Source organism: Lissotriton vulgaris, chromosome 7 (assembly GCF_964263255.1).
Source record: "Lissotriton vulgaris chromosome 7, aLisVul1.2, whole genome shotgun sequence".
Taxonomy (NCBI): Eukaryota; Metazoa; Chordata; class Amphibia; order Caudata; family Salamandridae; genus Lissotriton; species Lissotriton vulgaris.
Genome location: NC_141695.1, coordinates 84039242 through 84053733, shown reverse-complemented (window position 1 = coordinate 84053733; position 14492 = coordinate 84039242). Strand labels below are relative to the sequence as shown.

General features: G+C 42.2%; 1 pseudogene; it reads right to left on the bottom strand.

The window, feature by feature from the left end:
* Nucleotides 1-13158: 13158 nt before the first annotated feature.
* On the bottom strand, nt 13159-14075 carry LOC147700840 (olfactory receptor 5V1-like; annotated as a pseudogene).
* Between the last annotated feature and the right edge of the window lie 417 nt (nt 14076-14492).

Genomic DNA, 14492 nt, shown 5'->3' with positions numbered 1-14492 from the left:
TACTCTCCACACCACTGGAGTCAAGCTATCCTGGCTGAAGACGGCTGATAGCCAGAAACCGGTCCTATGATGCTTGATTCCGTTCCAGCAAAGACATGGCTTGGCAGTTCGGGGGTGAATGTATGACATTGTTCTGCATTCTGTCCATCAATTGTTGTTTTTGCACCTGAAGAGGGAAACAGCACATGGCGAGCACATGGCTACCTAAAATGACAACCAAAATACAAATTGGCCTTTAGCTAATGCTAACAAATCCCTGCAATCTTTAACATATATGGGTCAGTGGTGACGAGTATGTGAAGGGCGTGGGGGAGGACCGGCAAGAACCATTGGTGCACAAACGCCTTCAACTTATCTCCAATACTACTGGGCAACCACAGGCGATTGTACTCCTCTACAACGCATTATTAACAGGCACAGGTGGCACAGATAACAGCAGTGGGGCAGGGGTGAAAGTCAACAGGTGATGTGATAGGGAAAGGGAAATAATCAAATGAAGAAAACCACTTACTTTGGGCCAAAGAGCAGTGACACTGAATTAGATGTGTCCCTTTCACAAAGTAGTACCCACTCATTTCAGGAATCATAGCAAAGTGGGCAGCAGTCACAGCCAGCAACATTTTCCTGAGATTGAAGCAGAACAAGAGGAGGAGCTTCCTCTCGTAGCATGAACTTCCTCATTTAGAATGATTGGCTACAAGATCTCCTGCAAGAAAAAGGAATGGTACTACTCCACCATCTTCTCCAAGCACCCCTACTGATGATGATGATAGGGACATGGATTGGACCCCGGTAGAGTCCACTAGACAACAGGAGAGGCAAGGGAAAAGAAATGTTCCTGTAAGCCTTACACTTATGGCAGGGGATAATTAGAATGATGATGATGACGAGGCAGTCATTGTGGAAGGTGACAAAGAGGAGCCTGACATTGCTATTCAACCTGCTGCTAGGGATGTGGCATAGGTATCACGACCAGCTACCATTTTTGCAAATCTCTAACTGAGACTTGCACCAATCCCCTACCTCAAGAGAAGCAGAGAGCCTACATGCAGTTTTTCTTTAGGCATTGGTAGTGCACAGTAAAAAGTACTCTACTCCAGTTTGGGGCGTTTTTACGGTTATCAATGAGAGGAATGAGAAGTCAGCTCAGTTCTGTAACACCACTCTTCAGCTACAGCTGAGATTTACTACCTATAGTCCCGTGAAATGGACAATCAATGTTACAACACTATCACAGTGTTATCTTCTTAAGGTGAAAATCTAGCTGTGTTTACAAAAATGTGTGTCGAGGTAAGCCTGTTACACATTATGGTACTGGAGGCCAAGTGATCCATGTGAAAAAAACATTCCATACAACCTACCCATTGTGGGGTAATCCCACTTTTCCTGAGGAATTTCAGGATCAAGCGGGTACAATTTGGGCAAATTATGGAGTAAATTGTTTGGGCGATTTATATAAATAATGATTGAGGGATTAAATCATTTGAAAATTTAAGACTGGCCAATAAATACCTGGCCCAATTCTTTTTCAAATACTTGCAGATTAAGGATCATCTGGCTTCTAATGTGGCGGCAAAAGAAATAAAACATTCAATAGTTTGGGATTGTATTTATTGGCAAAGTCTAAATCTCTCATCGGCTCATTGTATGCTTTTCTACATAGCTTCAGACCATCGGGTAGTGAGAAACTTGCAGCTCCAGCAAACACGTATTACTTGCATGCTGTATTATACCCCGGCTAGAATAGCTAAATGGGCCCAGGGAAATAAAATGGGGGATAAGATTAAATGTCCAAAATGTGGATTATATGCTGCTAATTTAAAAAATATGTTTATGGAATGTCAAGAATTGAGTGGGTATTGGAAGAAAATCAAGCAAATACTCTATTCTAAAATAAGACTGGATCATCCAATTACATATTTATGTTGGGATATAAAGATGACAATCCAACAGTAACGCATCGCTTTATGATCTTGATGGCTGCAGCTAGGCTGGCTATTGCCAGGGTATGGGTCTCTGCTACACCTCCTGTGGCAGAGGATTGGTGGGCGATCATTAGAGATACTTATGGCTTAGAGGCAGCCCTGGCAAAGGCAAGGGGTACCAGATCATTAGTTAAACTAGAGGCGCTATGGGGACCACTGGCTTTGGATGTGTTAAGGTAGTTGGATCAGGCTGGGAGGTGTCGATGAGGAAGAAGAGATTGGCATCTTCACACAAAGCAACCCTGTTGCCAGCAGTGCACCAGTAGAATCACCCACTTCAGTGACTGGCAAAAGACTTGTTTCTTATTGCTATTGTTAAATGTGACTGATTGTTTAATCTATTAACCAGCCATAAGATATTCTGAGAAGGGATGGCTCATCTAATAGTTAGATGACAATTACACATTGCAGTTAAATATTCACTTGATTTTATCTATTAGGCAAAGGTTATTTTATTTCAGAACTGGAACAAGCTTTTTACACATACCAAAAAGCATTACATTATTTTCTAATTAGCTAACAGAGTTCAGCCCCTTTCTTGGAGGCTGAAAATATGTATTACTCTGGTCTTGCAGCCGGCAGAGGATGGAAATAATAGTTTATTCATACAGCCAACAGATTTTCAACTTCAAAGCTTAGAAGCTGAAATTAATTACATTTCTGCTCAGTCAGCTGCCAGGGGTAGACTCCGAATCCCAGGAAATCAATTAACTTACTTACCTCACCTGAACAGAAAATTATGTTTTTGAATTGTTAGTTCAGACATGTACCTTAGGCATAGTTAACAACCCTCTACCCCAGAGGTCTTCAAACTTTTGAATGCTGAGACCCCCGTCAACATTTTCAGGCGTAAGGACCCCCTCCTGACAACATTTTCTAAACCTGTAGACAGGGCTACTGGAATTTTTCTTTTGGCAACCCTACTTTATATTCCTTTTCATGAAATGCATTCTCAGACCACTGCAGTAAATGTAAAATACAAATGTAAGGAATAGGCAGATTGGGGGGCCGGGGGTACTGGAACTAGAAAAAAAGCTAAGCCTCTATAACCAGATTACAAAAGGTATGTAAATATAAAAATGGTCTTTAAAGACCTGTGAAAAACATGGGTGTGCCAGAGATAAGACTCCAGACATTGCCCAGCTGAGCACACAGCAGCAGGAACTGCACTGAAGCAGCCTGGGCTGAGACACACAAGGGGCAGCTGATGCCCTTGTGGTCCTATGCGCCTGGGCAGAAGTGTGACTGGGAATGCGTAACCCCTTTCCTATCACACCACAGCTCCCTGGGGGTTGCGCCCCACAGTTTGAATATCCCTGCTCTACCCTAACAACATGTCACATCTTCACTAAAAGGAATTCTTGTGTAAAGTGCGCAGCTCAGAGGCAGCCAGTACCAGACATTCTAAATCTGCCCTCTAGAATGCCAATTTGTTTGTAGCTTTCCAGCAGCCATCTTGAAATGTCTTACTCTTTTAGTTGGGTTACTTTTTATTCTCTCAAACCGAGCCATGGACATGCATGCTTCCTTCCAATTTCGCCTAACTTTAGTGGGGTTCTGACAGTAATACAAGGCTTCAACATGACATCATTGCATCCAAAGAGTAGTCAAGTCAAGTCAAAAATCACTTTATTCGATTAAATAAATACATAAAAACATCATACAAAACTTTAAAAATACTGTACATTTTAAAATTCATTAGCAGTACATATAAAATGACCTACCGCACAGGAATTACATTGTTGTCTTTAAATAATTCATGAACCCGTTTTTGAAAATATATGAAAGATGGATCAAAACTTAAAAATCAAATCATACTACCGGGTATGGACATACATTTACATTAGCTCCATCTAGACACATCCAAAGAGTACATCTGTGCCACACTACTTGATCCATAGTACACAAATATTCTCCCCACTTACATTAATTTTTCTGAAGGGGGATGTTTCAAGATACAAGAAGTGAACTGTAGAAAATGCAGAATACCTGGAAAAAGAATGGCTGGAACTTAGAGTCCCACCCACAGTTCTGGGTTGCGGTCTTCAACTTTCAGAGAAGGCATTCTTGTCTCACAGAAGCCAACACCATCAACCAGAACACCAGCAACAAAAGCAAAAGAAGGAACAGACCTCATCTTCTGCATTGTATTGGTTTTAATCGGCAAGGGTTAAGCCCAGTGCAGAGGTGATGGCAAAAGAATTTGAGCAAATGGCAGGACCAATGATCATCCATAAGACCAGTGTGCATTGAAGAAGCCTCCACAAATTCTTCAAGATATTGGAGACAATGCCTACCCCCTTGCATTCCTATTGCTTATCTCTTTTAACATCACTTATCAAGAGCAGGTCTGTCCCACAAGATTGTTGATTTACAAGAGTGCCAATACCAGTGAGAGATGGTGTTGAACTGCTATGTGGGAACTTTCTTGAGATGGTTAATTTGCAATGTTTGGGGCCCGAATGATGGTACACCATTTTTGCCCTCGTAGGTGCTTGACCTTTACAAACTTACTTAGCAAAAATTAATTAACCTGTACTGTCCACTCTACTGATCCTTCCGTTAAGTCCATCATCTAGGATGGCTGCCCCAGACAATCCTTTGATCTACAAGACTGTCAAATCCCAATCTCTCTCTTCCATCAAAAAGGGAGATTGTGTGCCTACCACTGTGATGTATTGGAACAGGCAACTATTGCTTCAATATATACATTTTGAAATAAAACATGTTCACTGGGATAGACTGGGTTAATACATTCACTTCAACACATTCACATATGTACACATAATTCCTCATCAAGGTTCATCCCTTTGGGTGCCTAACATTGTGCCTTTAAAATGTACTTAGGCTCTAATCTTTAGAGGGATTACACCCGATTACTACCCTGTGGATTTTTGGGTGCGCAATCAATTCCAATGAATCTCACTCCCCACAAATCTCCTAAGTGAGCCTTATTTAAAGGTTGCACCATGGTATAGCCTGCATGATTGTTAGTTATCGCCCTCATGTGTTCTAGCATGCACTTCTTAATGGGGAAGTTGGTACTCCCAAAACACATTATGGAATTTCTTCACAGGGGCAGGTGACGTGGGATGTATGATCCTACATCGCGCACAAACACATCGCGGGATGTAACACCGCGGCTAAGACATCGCACAGGGCAACACTTCGCCCGCTGTTATAGCGCACGCCTTTACAACGCCAATGCCTCCATTCCTATTGGCAAGGCTGTAATGTCGTAGGCGCCTACATCGCACGTCACCACAACGCGTGCTTTGCATTCGCGTCCTTATAACACATGTACTCGCTCCTAACCCTTGGGCCCCCTTCCTCCCACGAGGCTAAATCTTTTATTTGTATTCCCCCACAATTTCTTCCGCTTTTTTTTTTACACTAAATGTAATAAAGTCCACATTATTTAAATGCACTTGTAAGTGTGGTGCCTTGATAGGAGGCGCGAACCTTGGCAGCACGAAAGTCGGCAGAGCTAGCCGTCAGACCACATCCTCTCCCTGGAAGCGGTAATTATAACATAAAAAAACATGAGTGGTTTGGTGTACAAACCAGTATCATTGCAAGAATTTTGACCCTGCCTGATGCTCCGTGTGCTCTTGTGCAGAAAGGAAGCCACTTCCAAACGTGTTTGATTTGTAAAGACTTCAAAGACAAGGTAAATAACGTTAATGTCTATACACTACCCTACCCTGCTCCGTACCTCAAGGCAACACACTATCGGCTTTTACAATTAACTGACATGACAATTCTAAGGTGTGGTACATTATGCAGATGACAGGAGGAGATTGAGTCATCAAGATGCCACTCAACGGGCCTTCTTCAGGAGACTCCGAGTTTGCCGGCCTGGGTCAGACTGACCATATTGCCTCAATGACGATGGAACTGAGTTCTCTCGGTGAATTACAGCCTTTCATTCAGCCCAGCTGAGTGTCTCGAAGGCGTCAGCGCTTGGATATGCAGCCATCCTCTACAAGCAGAGGGTGGGGTGCATGCCAGTGCCCAGGTGCTGTGAAGGGACGCTCTCTAGCCATTTCTAAACGGCATGTGAAGTCCATGTTTTTATTTCTGAATGTTTAAACAGTGCTGTGTTAATCGCCCTGATTTGAAAATATCTATATTGGGCCGGTCTGAAATACTTTGATCACTGAATTTCCTAGATTTCTAAGCATGCTCCATCCATCATTCGTGCATGCATCCATCCACCCACCCATCCTGCATCCACCCACCATTCAATCATGCATCCACCCACCATGCATCCACCCAGCATTCATGCATGCATCCATACATCCACCCATCCCCCCATGCATCCACCATTCATCCACTCATCCATCATGCATCCATCATTCACCATGAATCCACCCATCATGATCACTGAATTTCCTAGATTTCTAAGCATGCTTCCATCCATCATTCGTGCTTCCATCCATCATTCGTGCATGCATCCATCATCCACCCATCATTCAATCATGCATCCACCCAGCATTCATTCATACACTCATCCCCCCATGCATCCACCATTCATCCACTCATCCACTCATCCATCCACCATGCATCCATCCACTCACCATGCATCCATCATTCATTCACCATGAATCCACCCGTCATGATCACTGAATTTCCTAGATTTCTAAGCATGCTTCCATCCATCATCCGTGCTTCCATCCATCATTCGTGCATGCATCCATCATCCACCCATCATTCAATCATGCATCCACCCAGCATTCATTCATACACTCATCCCCCCATGCATCCACCATTCATCCACTCAGCCATCCACCATGCATCCATCCACTCACCATGCATCCATCATTCATTCACCATGAATCCACCCGTCATGATCACTGAATTTCCTAGATTTCTAAGCATGCTTCCATCCATCATTCGTGCTTCCATCCATCATTCGTGCATGCATCCATCATCCACCCATCATTCAATCATGCATCCACCCAGCATTCATTCATACACTCATCCCCCCATGCATCCACCATTCATCCACTCATCCATCCACCATGCATCCATCATTCATTCACCATGAATCCACCCGTCATGATCACTGAATTTCCTAGATTTCTAAGCATGCTTCCATCCATCGTTCGTGCTTCCATCCATCATTTGTGCATGCATCCACCCACCATCCACCATTCAATCATGCATCCACCCACCATGCATCCAGCATTCATTCATGCATCCAACCATCCACTCATCCATCATGCATCCACCATTCATTCACCCATGAATCCACCCATCATTCATTATGCATGCATCCACCACCCATGCATTAACATCTGCGAGCCTGAGCAATGTTTATTTGCACATGAAATCACACGTTGTTTCCATATTTATTAAAATGTATCCATTCTATCTATGGCGCAATGTTTTTGAAATGATGTTGGCATCACAATGGAGGTTCGAACCTTGGTTGCCAGCACCAAAGCCGGCAGAGCGACCCCTCAGACCACAATCCTCTCCCTTTGCCTTGTGCGGCGATTCCACATACAAAAACACGTTCCTTAGACACCCGTTTCATGTTTATTATAATGTAATATTAAATATGGACATCTACGCTGCAATTCACGTTGTTTAATTATTTTAATGTATTTTACACACGTTATTGAGCCTGCAATTCACGTTGTTTGGAGAGCCTGTTACATGTTTATGAATGTATCTGACACCCGTTTCATGGCGTCGGTTGTCACGTTGGGCGATGTCTATGTGAATGCGATGTAGTAGCATGCGTCGGGATAACTTGCGTTGCGATGCCGGGCGCGATGTAATAGTCGCGTTGCGATGGCAGCGCGATGCGATCCATTCGATGTAACGGGTGTTTCCCAAACATTCACCATATGGTCAGTTTTGCAAGTGATATGTTTGGTAAAATGCATTTCTTTTTAATCTGAGTCAACTCAAATTCACTGATACTACTGTTAAATTCACACGCTTTACAATGACCACGTCTTTGAAAACCGGCAACTGGTTTCAACCGCCTAGTTTCTATGAGATTCATGACGCTGTTGAATAATCTATCCTCGAGTAGTGTATTTTACATGGATGCATTGGCTAGGCTTTCGCCAATAATGTCCATCAAAGTTTAATCTTGTAACAAGATTCCCAGTGTTTACATAAGATACTCCTCAGCCTTCCAGCCTGTTTGGTGCATGTGGTGATACAATGGATAGGACCTGTCGCTTGTCCCCATGCATTCATCTGTTTTGCTCTGTATAAGATTGTTTCTCTACTCACTTTCTCTGCCCTGCCCTTAGCTTTGTTTAAAATGATGTATCATGTTGTCTCATATTGTATGTTACCTCTCTTCCAAGCTACGATTATGTTTTGCTTGTAAAAATTGACAATAGGGGATGCTCCATCTGAAATTTGGTGGATGGCTACTTCTATCATGTAATATTGCCACATAGAAAAGCTGAGGAAGGAACCCGACCCACCTCCGCCAGACCCAAGACCACCTCGCCTTCAGGAAGCAGCTCAAGACCTGGCTGTTCGAGCAGTAGCGGACCTCCCTCCTCCCCAAGCGCCTTGAGACCCTCCGGGTGAGTAGCGCGCTATATAAATGCATTGATTGATTGATTGATTGATTAAAAATGGCTTGCCCTCACCATTCAAGTGGGACCCATGTAGGACGGTGAGTGTGGAATGTGTTTGCGGGGAGGTGCCCTACTGCGAGTGGAGGCCCAGGGATTAAGCAAACTGTAAATCAACAGAGGGGTCCTCTCTGGGCCTGTCCTAATAATGGAGTTCATAGACTGGGTCTGTCCTGAACTCTTGGTTGAAGATGCAGACCGCCCTATTTTGGTTTGGTTGAAGAACTGGCCCTAAGTCATCAATGCTGTTGATTCTGCAGTGATGTTGAGTAACAACATGCAGTAAAGCACTCATACTGCTGATTTTACGGTGACATCGAGAAACAACCTACAATGCTACATTGATGATGCCAATTCTATAGTGATGTTAAGTACCAATTGGCATTACTGAACCATGTTGCAACTTTTCACAGGGATGTCTAACAATGGCCTGTGGTACTAGATCATTTCAGTTAACCTCACAATGCCAACTAATCACAAGTTTGCAAAACAACTGCATCCTTTATCTAATGGCAAAGGACGGAAGTTGGAACACATGAACAACATGAGTCAGCATAAAGCATTTTTGTTTTTTGTGACAAGACGATTTGAAAAAATGCATCAGCCATTTTGTCTGCTAGTCTTCAATGCACTTTATGTTATTTTTAGCTCTGGATAAGACCAGCTTTAGGTGCAGTCAATTTTCATGTGCTTAACAAAAACAAGCAGCTTAAGAAGGATTTTGATTCACCTCGTTCTAGCTATAGGTTTCTTTGGTTGGTCTCTTTCACCTTATGTTTGATAAGGGTGGTAATTGTGTTATTCACATATTTTCGATCAATCCAACTGAATGTGTCCCTCGTTGCTGCCATGCTGGTAATAATTGGTGTATTGAGTGTAGATGTATGCACACTTGCCTAGCCCCTGGAGTACTGCACTGTTGCTATGTTTTTACTGGAATTGGAATGGCATGCCTCAAAAATCACATTTCCACCCTATCCTGTCCCCTCAACAACCCCTCAATATCTACATTACACTTGGTTTTCACTTGGACCACTGGCAGCAATAGAAGGTGCTAACTCGCCTCCCACTGAGGAGAGTTATCATCTTCTATTGGTGGTGCACTTGGTGGATGAGCAGAAACACATTACCACAGTCCACCTCTATGTGGTGCTTTGCAGCTTGCCACCTTTGCTGAACTGACAGGGTTCATTTCAGGAAATGTCTATTGGATTGCAGTCAGGCATTTTTCTTGATCACAAAGAGCCAGTACCACAGCCCTTTCTTAGTATTGCTGAAATTCAAGGGTGCAGTATTCACTGTTGTTACTAGGTGACTTTTTGCAGTTGGGGATCATTGTTGCCTTCCACTTATGGCAGCACAACAGGCTCATTGAGAGTTGGCATTCCTCTGCCTTGCACCAAATACGGGTCACTATATAAAGCAATAATGCTTTATTGCGTAGTTAAAAATGCAAGTATCGCCAAAGCTTGGTTGTTTACTGTATCTTTTAAAAATATTTTCAAATGACTATCGATATATTGCCAGCTAAAGAAGAAATGGAACTCATTCATTGTTTATATTTGTATTTACATAGCTCTTACTACCCCTGATGAGACTTTGAAGCCCTTTTCAGGTAGTAGCAAGCTACAAGGGGATCCACATTAGGCCTGGGAGCAAAATTCAACTCAGGTTGCAGAGTTTTCCCACTCAGCGATATGCATAGATTGTGGAGTCTTGAAAGAAGTTTTTTCTCTTCCGTGGCTTGTCAATGGTAAGTTAGCAAACGTGAGCAAAGTAAAATTTACTCCAGAACACCTCTGGTGAGATTTCTCAACATTAACGTCATGTCTGGTCTCTACCTCTAGCGTTGAGAAATCTTTGCATTTAGGAAGCTGCCGCTTGAGTAGAAGATCAACTGGAATGACAGAATAATCAGCTCCATCTTGCGTTGTGTGTGGTGCGTTCGCACTGATTTCACAGCGCAGGACAAACACCCAGCACAAAAAATCATTGCAAGCAGCACAACGTATTGCAATCCGCTACTTGCGGAACTCCAAGTTGTGCAGCAGAGATTTGTGGCCCATCGCCATGAACTTCACCCTGGGCTGATCAAAAGGTAGTGTAGTAGTGGGAAAATAAGATGATATTGGGACAGGTGGACTGGTAGTCTGTTAGTTGGATAAATAGAGTAAAGATGGGTAGAGGAGGGAAGAGTTTAGAAAGGGCCATTTGGGAGTTCATAGTAGCAAAACTGGTTTGGGATGAGTCAGAGAGCCTTTTAGTTGGAATAGGATAAAGGATGGATAGAGGAGAGACGACTATGGAAAAGGTTGCTTTGGAGTTCATAGTAGTAAAAGAAGTTTGGAATCAATCAGAGAGTAAAAGTGGGGGATATTTTGAAATAAGAATAGGGTGTGTCGTAAAGTAGTGGTTTGGGGAGGATGGTGGACAATAGTTAATACATTTTTATTCCTCTACAGTGGGAGGAAAATCTATAAATATGTAGATACAAAACCACACATGAAAGGTGCACAAACATAGATATGTTAGTAAGGGTGGGCTGTGGCTCCACTTGGATTGTGGAGTTCGGCAAAACTCCACCCACCATCACATAGCGGAGTTTGCTGCCGGCACCCACCTTTTCTATTAACAATAAGCTAATTGAATGCTCATGTGTTGATGGCCTGTTCATTTCCCACTAGTGAGGAACACAGGAGTTTTATCTTTAAAAGATGTTTATTCTGAGGAGGTAATGATTTCTGTTGGTGACAGAGCTATTGTGGTACTTGGGATGAATGGGTGGCAGGCTCATCAGTTGTCAGGCATGACGCAACCTAGCACTGAGTGCTGGGGAGTACCAGTGACATTGTGCCTGACCTTGTCTTGGAGTACTTTGAGAATGTGCACAGTCGCAGATTGGCTGGAGATTGTCCATAGGATTAGGAGGCTGCACCTGTGGTTCTCCTTGGTCAGGGCTCCGCTGGGCCATGCCTTGCAGTTGCAGGGAGCACCACAACTCCAGCCACGCATGCCCCTGGGGGTTCTCCTGGGCCATGCACTAGGACCTGGGCGAAATTTACCCCAGCATGCGCTGTGGGGAATGTGTGGTTTGAGGTCCCATGTACTGCTGAGCCTGGTAACTGGAGGGTTAGCCACTTGGGGTGAGAGTGGAGTGCTCCCTCATCTAGAGTTCTGTCTCTATAATGACCTGTGGTTTTGTGCCTCTACATGCCACTCACCTCTGTCCCATCACCTTCTGATAGTTGTTGTATGGTGCATTCCATGTGCCGCGTCAGGAATTGAACCCTGGTCCTGGGCCGTCCTCTGCTTCCGGATCTGCCACCTCTAACCAGTGAGCCACACCACTCCACCCCTGTTGCTTCTAAGAGCTATTCTAGGTTTTATTCTGTAAACATTAATAACTAAAGTTCTACGTATTTGATATTTGTTGTTTTGGTCTTGATTTACTTATTAAAGTAACTTGGTATGGAATCTTTTTGCATGATTTTTTCACAGTTTTACTTTTTGAAGTGTTGTACAAATCCTTTACAGATTGCATTTTAAGTTAAGCCCGACTGCTCTGTACCAAGCTACCATATGGCTAGCACAGTTTAATTTAGGGTGTGTTTGTGACTTACCCTGACTAAGATGGTGATTACTGTTCGAATAAAGGCTTTCACCCCAGTCAACCAGGAGCCAAAATTTCACATACACAGGGGCACATACCTTCTACAGACACAGGAATATATTTTTAAAGCAGCCTTAGTACCTTCAAGGAGCTGGTGCATCTTTAACAAAATAAAAGTTTCCTCTATGAGAAAACATGGGGGAGAGCAGGCAGTAGACCTCTGAACTGCTGTCTACTTCTCTTGAGGCTGCCAACATGATTCCCGAAGACAGAGTTTCAAAGACAACGCCTGTGAGGAGGCGGCATCTGGTCAATGTTTTGTACCTTGGATTTGCAGTAGCAAACTATTAACACAGATCATACAGAACAGCAATTTAGAAGGAACACCCTTTTTAAGTCCATACCAAACTGTGTTTTAGTATGAATTGCAAAACCCATTTTACAAGTTGGAATAACTATTCTGACTCGTTAAATCAGTTTTTACACTGGAAGTAGGCAGTTTATATTTTCAATCAGTGAGACTTTGCAATTGCAAAATTGCTGATTACATCTGGACAAAAGTTTCTCAAGCCATGGGCAGGAAATCAAGCAAGAGATTTTAATCAAAAGGGCTCAAACCTTTAGATAAAAGAACAAAAAATCAGCATTTTTTACATGTGCATTGCTGAACAGAAAGCAAGCAATAAAGTGAAGTTCACTATGATTGTAGCCATGTCACGCCAATGTGGCATACATTAAACATTTTTCACTCTTTACCTGTTACAGGGTAAAAAGAAATAAATAAGCACAAATATCTCCATTCTGAATACAAAGCTGAAATCTTACACATGTTGGTGCCCCAAATTACCAATATTAATAATGAACCATGCAACATTCTCATGACCAAGTCTCATTAATAGTCTTCAAATGATATGATCATAAAAATTAGACTGAGACTTTCAGTTCCCACATTTCATGCCTTACGTTTCTTCGGGGATTTTTTAAACTCTGTGTTTTTCAGTCTATATATGATAGGGTTACATAGTGGAGCAATAGCACTATACATCAAAGACATGAGTTTGTCTTCGTACTTTGAATATTTTGATGTTGGCCTCATGTATGTCAAGCAGAGGGATCCATAGTATACAATAACCACAGTGAGGTGAGTGGCACACGTGGAGAAAGTCTTTTGCCTTCCCTGTGTGGACTGTATGTTCAAGATGGAACAGATGATGTTGAGGTAAGATGCTGCAATGAAAAAAAAAGCACCAATGCTACTATTGCACCAAGGATGTAGGTAAGCATCTCAACATTTTGAGTATTTGTACATGAAAGTTTCAATAAAGCTGACAAATCAAAGAAGAAGTGGTTGATTGTGTGGGAATCACAGCAGTTAAGTCTAAACACAGGTATAGTGTGAAGTATTGAATTTAAAAGTCCACATAATCAAGTTCCTGCAGCCAGCAACAGGCACAGTTTCCTGTTTATGATGGTTGAGTAACGTAGCGGTTTGCAAATGGCCATAAAGTGATCAAAAGCCATGACTGCAAGGAGGATAAGTTCAGTGGATGGCAGATCAGGGAAGCCATACATTTGTAGTTGGAATTCTGATGAGATGTGTATTCCATCCAGAATGATGTTGGCCAGCATTTTAGGGAAAATGATTGTTGTGTAAATAATGTCTAGAAAAGATAAACTTGTGAGGAAGAAATACACATGGGTGTGATAATGTATGTTAGAACGGACAATTGCTATAATAAGATGTTTTCCAACAAGAATCACTATGTAAATCAGCAAAAAGCAAACAAATAGATGAATTTGCAATTGCTGGAGCCCCCTAAATCCAAGAATCAAGAAAACATTTGTCCAGGTCTGATTTTCTTCTTTCATTTGTGTTTGGGTTTTTGTAGGTTGGTATCCTAGCACAAACTGCAGACAAATGGATTAGACATGTAAAAAGTCCAATAAACTGTATTTGATTGTTTTTTACACAATCATAAAAGCACATATAATAACAAAGTTTGATACACAATAGGATTAAAACAATTAAAAAAAATATGAATAATTATTAAATTCATTCAATTAGATCATTATACCTTAATTGTTGGTTTGTTAAACATTTATATTATAATACTTTTCCTGAACTTTTAAACACTCTTTAAAAAACCTGGCTACCCTCCAGACTATATGTTCATTTTCCAAAAATTGTAAAGCAATGAACGCAGGACAACATTGTCTAATCCCCAGTGATTTTAGGATTGTGACAATCCACATTTTCCTTAATTGAGAATACAATCTGCAAAATAA